Source organism: Mandrillus leucophaeus, unplaced genomic scaffold (genome assembly GCF_000951045.1).
Source record: "Mandrillus leucophaeus isolate KB7577 unplaced genomic scaffold, Mleu.le_1.0 Scaffold161, whole genome shotgun sequence".
Taxonomy (NCBI): Eukaryota; Metazoa; Chordata; class Mammalia; order Primates; family Cercopithecidae; genus Mandrillus; species Mandrillus leucophaeus.
The window spans coordinates 338271-349664 of NW_012101599.1; positions in this window are offsets into that span (position 1 = coordinate 338271).

Here is an 11394-nt window from a genome sequence, read left to right on the forward strand (position 1 = left end):
TCCCTCCATTAATAGTAACAATCCTTGCCCCAAAGGCACTTACTGCCTCTCTTACCAACTTTGATCTGATCTTTTACCATTTTCCTAGGGTCTCTGTCACTTTTTATTGCCTTAGCAACAATGACTTGTAACTGCCTTCTCTCTGGACAATGTGGGCTTTAAGGACAGGTCATGATTTAATAAGAAAAAGGAGGGAGGTATCACAACAATCACATTTGAAAAATACAAATTGTAAAAGCAATGCACTTTGATAGCTCTTAGTGGAAACTTCAACTCCCCTCTTTCAATAGTGAGTAAAACAATAGATAGAAAGAAGATCAAAAGGAAACAGAGGATTTGAACTAAACCATAAACCAGTTATACCTAACCTAACATCTATACAGAACACTTCACCCAACACCTCCTGCATACAAATTCTTCTCAAGTGTATATGAAACATTCTCTAGGATAGACCATGGTATTAGGGCACAAAACAAGCAAAAATGAGTTTTAAAGGTTAAAGTAATATAAAGCATCTCCTGGGGCCAGGCACAGTGGCACACACCTGTAATTCCAGCACCTTGGGAGGCCCAGGCAGGAGGATCTCTCGAGCCCAGGAGTTTGCGACCAGCCTGGGCAACATGGCAAAATCCTATCTCCAAAAGACACAAAAATGGTGGCATGGACCAGTAGTACTAGCAACTCAGGAGACTGAGGTAGGAGGATCGCTTGAGTCTAGGAGGTTGAGGCTGCAGTGAACCAAGATCACACCACTGCACTCCAGCCTGGGTGATGAAGTGAGACCCTATCTCAAAAAAAAAAAAAAAAAAAGTATCTTCTCTGATCAAAACAGAATGAAAACAGAAGTCGGTAAGAGAAGAAAACTTGAAAAACTAAGAAACACGAAAATGTGGAAATCAAATGACACATTTTTTAAAAATTAAAAGATTAAAGAAAAAAGTCACAAAGGAAATTAGAAAATACTTTGAGATGAAAGAAAATGAAAACATACCACAATGTATGAATGTAGCTAAAACAGTGCTTAGAGAGAAACTTATAGCTGAAAACACTTACAATAAATAGATCAATAACCTAACTATATACTTTAAGGAGCTCGATAAATAAGTGCAAACTTAAACCAAAGATAGCAGAAGGAAGGAAAGAATAAAGAAGAGAGATAAACAAAATAGAGAATAGAAAACAGTAGAACAAAACAGAACATTGGTTCTTTGAAAATATTAACAAAATTGACAGACTTTTAGGTAGCCTAACCAAGAAAAAAAGGACTCAAATTATTAAATCCGAAATGAAAGTGAGAACATTATTACCAACCTTTCACAAATAAAAAGGCTTATAAATAAAAAGGAAGTTGGAGAATTCACACTTCCCAATTTCAAAAACTCATTACAAAGCTACAGTAATCAAAACAGTGTGATACTGGCATAAGGACAGACATATAGAACCATGAAATAGAATTGAAAACCCTATACATCTGTGCTCCATTGATTTTTGACAAGAGTGGCAAGACATTTCGATGAACAAACAAGAGTCTCTTCAACAAACGGTGCTGGGAAAACAACTGGGTATCCATGTGCAAGAGTGAAATCAGACCCCTACCCAACACCACATATAAAATTTAAGTCAAAATGGATCAAAGACCTAAATATAAGAGCTAAAACTATGAAACTCTGAGAGGAAGACATAGGGGTAAATCTTTTTTGAGACAGGGTCTTACTCTGTCACCCAGGCTGGAGTGCAGTGGCACAATCTTAGCTCATTACAGCCTCAACCTCCTGGGCTTAGGTGATCATCCCACCTCAGCCTCCCAAGTGTCTGGGCCCACAGCTGTGCACCACCACACCCGGCTAATTTTTGTATTTTTTTGTAGAGATGGGGTTTTGCCACATTGCCCAGGGTTGTCTTGAACTCCTGGACACAAGTGATCCCCCTACCTTGGCCTCCCAAGGTGCTGGGATTGCAGATGTGAGCCACTGTGCCTGGCTAGGAATATATTTTTTACATTGGGTTTGACAATCATTTTTTAGATATGGCCCCAAGAACACAATCAGGAACAAGAAAAAATTGATACATTGAACTTCCTCAAAGTTAAAACTTTTGTGCAGCAAAGAACACTCTAAGGGAAGCAGAAACACAACACAATGAATGGGAAGAAAAGTTTTCAAATAATATACTTGATAGGGGTCTGGTATCCATAATATATAAAGAATTCTAAAGACAATCAAGTTCAAAAACGGGCAAAGACTTTAATAGACATTTTTCTAGAAAAGATAACAAAGAGCCTACAAGCACATCAAAAGATGCTTAATTACATTAGTTATTAAGAAAATGCAAGTTAAATCCACAATGATATTCTACTTCACACCTACTATGATGGTTGTAATTTTTTTAAAAATAGAGGCCGGGCGCGGTGGCTCACGCCTGTAATCCCAGCACTTTGGGAGGCCAAGGCGGGCGGATCATGAAGTCAGGAGATCAAGAACATCCTGGCCAACATGTGAAACCCCATCTCTACTAAAAATACAAAACTTAGCTGGATTTGGTAGTGCACACCTATAATTCCAACTACTCAGGAGCCTGAGGCAGGAGAATCATTTGAACCCGGGAGGCAGAGGTTGCAGTGAGCCGAGATCGTGCCACTGCACTCCAGCCTGGTGACAGAGCGAGACTCCATCTATAAATAAATAAATAAATAAATAAATAAAAACTGTTGGCAAAGATGTGGAGAATTTGAAACCCTCATACATTGCTGGTAGGAATATTAAATGGTGCAGACACTCTGGAAAATAGTTTGCCTGCTCCTCAACATGTTGATCATATAATTACACTATGAGCCAGCAATTCCACATAAATTTGACAATTTAGGGGAAACTGACCAATATTCAGGTAATACCTCAAAGCCACAAATTACCAAAATTCACCCAAAATAAAACCGATAATCTGAACTTCTTAAAACCATTAAATAAATAAAATTTGTAGTAAAAACACTCCAGGAAAGGAATGTTCAGGCCCAGTTTATTTCCATGGAGAATTCTCACAGATTTACAGAATTAATACCAATTCTACACAAACTCAGAATTGAAGAGGGAATACTTTACAACTCCTTTCATGAGGCCTGTATTAATTTCATAAAGATAAAGAAAACTAAAGACATATTTCTTATTCATGCATGTGAAAAAAAAATCCTCAAAAAAATTTTAAACAGTAACACAACAAACAATTCAATTTGAAAATGGGAAAAAGACATGAGGAGTCTGTTTTGTCACTGAAGACACACCAGTGTGTATTACATTTCCCACCCTGTATATTATGTTTTGGCATTTAAAAAAAATCCCTTCAGCCTGGGGAGTGACTGCCTCTTCTAGGTCTAGCTAATTCTTAGAGACAGCAAAGAGCCCAACCAGGTGCATGCTTTTGATATGCAAACTAATCAATCCAGAGCCATACCTCCTCTGTCTGGCCTGTATACCCCAGGAGACAATATTCCTCAACCTTAATCATCCAGGGCCAGGTACCAGGCAACTAAGGGACCACTCCTTTAGTTGAAAGCCCACCAGAATTATTCAACCTACCCAATCTTAAACTGTTTACCCTGCCTTGCCTTGTCTTTTCCATGAAACCCCAATGAAGACTCTAGTCTCAGCCTTCCCCTTGCTCCTGTCTTCTGCCACCTGACCAAACCTGGTATTCCTCCCATGCCCTATGTAGCATGCTATGCCTCTTTCTTCTAGGGAACCTGTCAAGTGACAGGAAACTTATTTCAATGGCATTAACCTTTATATGCCATCACTCAGTCACCCTATAAATAAGACCTGGGCACAGAATGCAATGGCAAATAAATGAAATGACATTCAACATGATTTGAAATTAAGGAACTACAAATTAAAACCATAATGAGGTACCTATTAAGATGGTTAAAATTTAGAATGTTGACACTAACAAGTATTGACAAAGATACAGAACTAGATCTCTCATATACTGGTGATAGAATTAAAAATGGCACGGTCACAAAAATACTTTTGCAGTTTCTTACAAAATTAAACATACATGTACCATGCTACCAAGCAATCTTACTTGTGGGCATAGTATCCTAGAGAAATGAAAAGTTACGTTCACACAAAAACTTGAACGCAAATGTTATGTTATGTGTTATGTGATTTATGTGTAATAGCTAAAAACTGGAAACTCAAATGTCCTTCAGTGGGTGAATATAAACACACTGTGGTGCATCCATATTATGGAATACTATGTAGCAACAAAAAAGAACAAACTATTGACATACACAACAACTTCCATTGCTCTCAAGGGAATTATTTTATGTGAAAGGTTACGTATTACATAACTATTCATATAACATTCAAGAAAGGACAAACTGATAGAGATGGAAACCTGATTAGTGGTTGTAAGAGTTTGGGGATGAGGGAGGGAATGCCATGATCATGGGCATGGCCATAGACCAACCTAAGGGGAGAGAGTTGACACCTCCTGGGCCTGAAGCTCACTGCAAGCCAGGGACTTCTGGGGCTTGTCTTCTTCCAGGGGACACTGGGGAGTGAGAGGAGAGACAGAGCCATCCCCTGGGGCTGTACAGAGGAAGGCCCCCCGACATCTCCTAACACTGGGGGACACTGTTCTGTCCTGGCCCTGGTACCTTGGCTCATACTGGTATCATCCAAAAGTAAACCTTTACTGGCCCACCGTGGAGGCTCAATCCTGTAATCTTAGCACTTTGGGAGGCCAAGGCGGGTGGATCACTTGAGGTCAGGAGTTCAAGACCAGCCTGGCCAACATGGTAACACCCCGTCTCTACTAAAAATACAAATATTAGATGGGCACAGCAGTGCGTGCCTGTAATCCCAACTACTTGGGAGGCTGAGGCACGAGAATTGCTTGAACCCAGGAGGTGGAGGTTGCAGTGAGCCAAGATCGTGCCAGTGCCCTCCAGCCTGGGTGACAGAGCGAGACTCTGTCTCAAAAAAAAATTTACTGATTTTTTTTTTTTTTTTTTTTTTTTTTTGAGACGGTCTCACATCTCACTTTGTCACCCAGGCTGGAGTGCAGTGGTGTGATTATGGCTTACTGTAGCCTCGACCTCCCAGGCCCATGCAATCCTCCTGCCTCAGCCTCCTGAGTAGCTTGGGACTACAGGCACATGCCACCATGCCCAACTAGTTCTTTTATTTTTTTGTAGAGACAGGGTTTCCCTATATTGCCCAGATGGTCTCAAACTGCTGGGCTTGAGTGATTCTCCCACCTGGGTCTCCGTAAGTGCTGGGATTACAGGCATGAGCCATCACACCAGGCCTGAATCTTTAAACATAATAAAACAGCTGCTTCAAACCCATGTTTTCTCATTACAACATTGAGGTCATCTCGGGCCTTTTCCATTGGTAGGCTTTCTCCCTCTTCATTGTGGGTCACATGATTCTGCCTCATATGTCAGGTATCTGACTTATGCTAGACATTACAGAGAAAATATTGTAGAGAGTCTAGATGTATTAATTTCCTAGGGCTGCTGCAACATATTACCACAAACCTTGTGGCTTGAAGAAACAGAAATTTATTCTATTACAGTTCTGGAGACCAGAAGTCAAAAATCAAGGCCACACTCTGAAGGATCTAAGGAAGAATCCTTCCTTTCTTCTCCCAGATTATTGTGGTCCTGGCATTCCTTGGTTTGCAAGCACATCACTCCAATCTCAGCTTCTGTCTTCACACTTGTCTTCTCTGTGTCCTGGTGTGTCCTTGTCTAGTTCTTGTAAGAAAACTCTCATTGGATTTAGGGTCTGCCCTAATCCAAGATACTCTCATTTCAGTCATTATCCTGATTACATCTGCAAACATCCTATTTCACTAAGATCATGTTCGAAGGTTGTAGGTAGACATGAACTTTGTAGGGATACAATTCAACTCACTACCCTGGATAATGCTGACTTCCATTATAGGATGTTGACTCTTGCTAAACCAAGTAATTGAATTACATGTGGATGCTTCTGGCCTTGTCAGGCTTTGTTTAATCTTTTGTAGCTGTGCATCTAATATGGTCTTAAACATAACATTAGAGCATGATCCTTTCTTTAGGGTATCACTTGACAAACTTCTTATGTAAAGAGTCATAAATATTTTAGATTGCATGGAAAAAGAGGCAAAATGAAGGCTATTACATAGGTCCTTATTATAAAAGAGAGAAAAAGAACTTACACAAAATTGTTATTCATGGAATTTGAAGTTTAATTAAGAGGTGCAAGTTTAGGTAGTATAAGTCTACTAATGAGGATGGAATTCTACATTTTGTTTAACGGGGTTCAGAGTTAGCATGTGCCCCATTGTCAAAAATCAGTTAAAATGTTCACCTGTTAATGATGATCAATAATGAGATTTTATATATTTCATCTTTTAAAAATGTTTCTCCACTTTGGGAGGCTGAGGTGAGAGGATCACTTGAGCCCTGGAGTTTGAGACCAGGCTGGGCAACATAATGAGACCTCATCTCTACAAAAACTTTAGAAAATTAGCCAGGCATGATGGTGAGTGCCCGTGGTCCCAGATACTCTGGAGGCTGAGGTGGGAGGATTGCTTAAGCCTGGGAAGTCCAGGCTGCAGTGAGCCATATCACATGCAGTGATAGAATGAGACCTGGCTCAAAAAAAGTCTCTCCATACAAATACATACTGCCAAGTACTGATTCTTGGCATACAATTCTATTTAAGGCTATTTTGCGCTAGGAAGGTATTGACAGAATTATATCTGATTGTCTTCTGCACATCAGCTCCTCAACATGTATCATACTGCAGATCAATGACTTCCAATTAAACATTAGGTGGCAGCACCTCAAAATGTAATGCTTTTGAAGTATAGAAATTTCCTTTTTATTTGCATCAAAGTTCTCCCAAAAAGCTGCTAGAGTAGTAGTTTCAGCTTGTAAAGCGTGGGAATGGAGATCTCTCTTCTTGCTGTAATTTTTTAAGAGACAGGGTCTTGCTATGTTACATAGGCTGTACTCAAACTCTTTTGCTCAAGTGATCCTTCCACCTCAGCACCCCCAAGTAGCTGAGACCACAGGCAAGTGCCATCACACCCAGATCTTGTAATTTTTGACAACACAAGAGTGTACACAGCAGGTTGACGTTACTTGAGATTCAAACATTAGTTGTTGAAATGACTTAACCTCCATATCTAAATTTCAGATGTAAGTGCTGTTTTACCTTGTAACTTCAAGCTGAATTCAGAAAGATTATCAAACCTATGGCATTCACAGTTTATTAATAGTGCTTAAGGGCAGATTTTCTCATTCAGAAAAATTTCAGTCTTGGCTATAAGCTTTAAAAATTGACAAGTATTTACCACTGCTAAGTCATTGATCAGCTATGTGACAGGACAAGGCATAACATTCAAATTCACGGATCTCATCAGAGTTAAGTCAATGAGACTAGAAGTTTTACTATTCACACTACTCACTCAGTAAGACATGACAGACTGAAATATTTTCAGCAATATTTCTGTTGATGAATGCATAACCATAGGTCTTAAACACCTCACATTTTCACAAGCTCTGTAAATCTGCCCAACTAAGCCTTTTTCTGTTCCACATATTTTTACCTCGATCAGTTGAAACACATCTTAGAGATTCCACCTCAGGTTGTACTAAGTGTTTTCACAACTTCTCTTAAAATATTCTCACCTGTAGTTGTTCCATTCAAACTATTAACAGAGATTAATTCTTCACTCACTTCAAACAACACATCAAATAAATAGCAACAGACCAGTATTGGTAACAACTGTGGGCTCAATAACAGCTAAGGAAGACCACTTAAATCATTCATACTGTTTCTTAATTGACTATTAAATGTTGCTTCTACTGTCCTCAAGCAAGTGTTCTCACCAAAAGGAAAAGAATATTTAAAAAGTTTATTTCTTCTAGAAATACCTCTTCACCTGCTGCAATCAAACACAGCATTGCTAAACAGCTTTCCTTGCTTAGCTAACACACTGCTATACAAAACATTCACATGGATACACACCTAGAATGCAATGTTACACAAAAATGAACTCATTATTAACTAGAAGTCGTAGACCAATACCTACCTAAGTGATTTTCTCACAGATCATTCTCAATGGTTCGCTTTCCCTAGCCACACAGGATGGTGCTATATCAAGACCCTCATACCCTACTTGAGAGTGAAGACTTTCTGCCCTGAAACTATCATCCTGTGGTAAGGAAGGCCACCAGCAAGAACAGAGCTGGTAGACTGCCCTGGGCCAGTCTCTGGAAGACTTTGATCAAGCCTTGCTCTTCACAGGCACTGAGAGCAATCACTGGAATCTGAGTCCATAGCGAAGAATAGGTCTCTAGGTGCTGCTCAGGAGTCAGCCAGACACTCTTAACTTCTTGCATAGCACTCTGACCCCTGAGATGGCAATATCATACATGGGAGGGGCTGTGAAATGGAACATGGGGGTTGAACATAATAAATGTAAGTTTCTTGGAGGTCACTTCTGAGCAGCAGATGAAAATTGTAGTAGTCCATTCTCATGCTGCTAATAAAGACATGCCTGAGACTAGGTAATTTATAAAGGAAAGAAGCTTAATTGACTCACAGTTTTACAGGGGAGGTCTCAGGAAACTTACAATCATGGTGGAAGAGGAACCAAACACATCCTTCTTTACATGGTGGCAGGAAGGAGAAGAATAAGGACTGAGCGAAAAGGGAAACCCCCTTATAAAACCATCAGATCTTGGCCGGGCATGGTGGCTCACGCCTGTAATCCCAGCACTCTGGGAGGCCAAGGTGGGAGGATCACTTCAGGTCGGGAGTTTGAGACCAGCCTGGCCAACATGGTGAAACCCTGTCTCTACTAAAAATACAAAAATGAGCCGGGCATGGTGGCACAACCCTGTAGTCCCAGCTACTCAGGAGGCTGAGGCAGGAGAATCGCTTGAACCCAGGAGGCAGAGGCTGCAGTGAGCTGAGATCATGCCACTGCACTCCAGCCTGGGTGACGGAGCGAGACTCTGTCTCAAAAAATAGATTAAAAAATTTAAAAAACAATAAAACCATCCGAGCTTGTGAGAACTTATTATTACAAGAATAGCATGGGGGAAACTGCCCCCATGACTCAATCATCACCCACTGGATCCCTCTTACCACACATGGGGATTATGGGAACTACAGTTCAAGATGAGATATGGGTGGGGACACAGCCAAACCATATAAAAAAATTATAGGTAATAGGTAACTAAGTTATTAAATATTTAGAAATTTTGAAAGCAGCTATACACTATCTTCCCAGAAACATGCACATATAACAGAAAGTTATTCATGAGCCTCCTAGGAGTCTCTCCTGAGCAAAAGTTCTTGACAATTTTGCATCATTAGAGTAGCAGTCATTTTGAAAATGTGACAAAAGCCATGAATCTTCATGCCAGAAATATGTGCACACCCACCTACAGCCATAAATTTGAATGTATCTCAGGCAGCTAATGAACTCCCTGTAGCTCATTTATGGGACTCAAGTTAGCAGTGGGCTGCAGGTGGTTCTGAATGTTTACTGCCTAGCTACCTGACACTAAAAACTGTGCTCAACAGGGCAGAGCAAGGCTCTACAATGCAGAGGAGCCTAAACTGATAAAGCAGCAAGCAGCTATTTATCCTGGCAACACTCCCTAAGTTCCCTCCATTCATGTGGTTACATACCTGGGTTGTCTGTCACTCTGTCACGTCACAGATGGTTGATAATAGTTGGACACTTATTCACTTAGTCAACTAGACAGGCAGTTGCGATACACTATTCTTCTTTCAAACAACAGACAGGAAAGAAAAAGGTGTGCTGGGTGAGTGCTAAAGCATGAAAATGCTCCTCATCCACGGACTCACCGCATGCGGCAGTGTGGAAACCCTGCGGAAACAGGCTTCCTATGTGCCTGTAGTGACATAAGGAGCCTAAAGAAGGAGGTGAGCAGGAAATCTAATTCCTCCAGGGTCTCCAGGTGATCCTGCCATTTGTCAGAACAAAAGTTTAGACACAGGTAAAAAAGATCTATAAAGCAGAGAGGGGGGAAAAAAGGAGCATTAACATTTAGGGCCAGAAAACATTCTCTAGTGGGTGATGTGGTACTGCGTGGGGAGTATTCTCTGGACATTGGTCAGCAGAGAGGGAAAGTAGGAAAGGCCTGAGCCTCATATGGCTAGACTGTGTCTCTGGGTTTCCACAACTTCTCTGGCCTAGGAAGGAATCTAGGCCAGTGCATTGAATTGGTTATACCTATGGGCACCTGATTGAGACAAAATTAAATGAAATTCTAATCAGAATCTTAAAGGATTTCTTAAGAGGGGCTTAGAATTCTAAACATTGTAAGGAAAAATCAAAATTATCAAAACAAGCACAAGAATGGTTTGGTAAAAGCAAAAAGATATCAGAAACATGACAAAAGGACACAGGAACAATTTAAACACCCTGCAGGCTTCGTCTCAGATGATTTGAGAATAAAAACAAACAACCATACTAGCTAAGCATTATAACCCACTGAATATACAGAAGCTGAATCTATACAGACATAAATAAAAATACAAATAAATGCTAGAAAAAAGAAAACTATTTTCTACACCATGATAAACACGTGAGGATTAATGGAACTAAAAATAACAGGTTTTTGCGACTGTGGTAATAACTGACTTGGGCAACAATCAGAAGTAAACACTAAAAATAATAAGTAGTGACTTGAGGATTGAGAGAATATATGCATAGCCTGAACATATCTCCTTTCAAGATTTTTCTTCTAATGTTTTTAGATACCAGGTCTTGCTTTGTCACCCAGACTAGAGTGCAGTGCCGCCATCATAGTGCACTGCATCCTCGAACTCCTGAGCTCAAGCGCCTGAACCTGGGTTGTAGTGAGCTGAGATCACACCACTGCACTCCAGCCTGGGTGACAGAGGGAGACTCTGTCTCAAAAAAAAAAAAAAAAAAAGAAAGAAAGAAAGAAAAGAAATCTCAACACTTCTGTTACTTCTGTTGTATGTCTACAAAAGGTACATAACCTAAATGTAATCACAAGGCAACATCAGACAAATCCTGTCATTTACCAGATTAGTAAAGAAGGGTTGTGGGCAATAGCTCACGATCAGTCAGGATGTTGTCAGGGGTTTCTCCCATGAGGCTTTTGGTATAGTCTGGGTGTCTGCCTCCTCCAAATCTCATGTTGAGATTTGATCCCCAATGTTGGAGGTGGGGTCTAGTGGGAGGTGTCTGGGTCATGGGGGTGGATCCCTCGTGATCAACTTGATGAGTGAGTTCTCACTCTATTAGGTTACACAAGATCTGATTGTCAAAAAGAGCCTGGCACTTCCCTTCTCTCTCTCTTTCCTCCTCTTTCCAAGTGATGCCTGCTACCCCCCT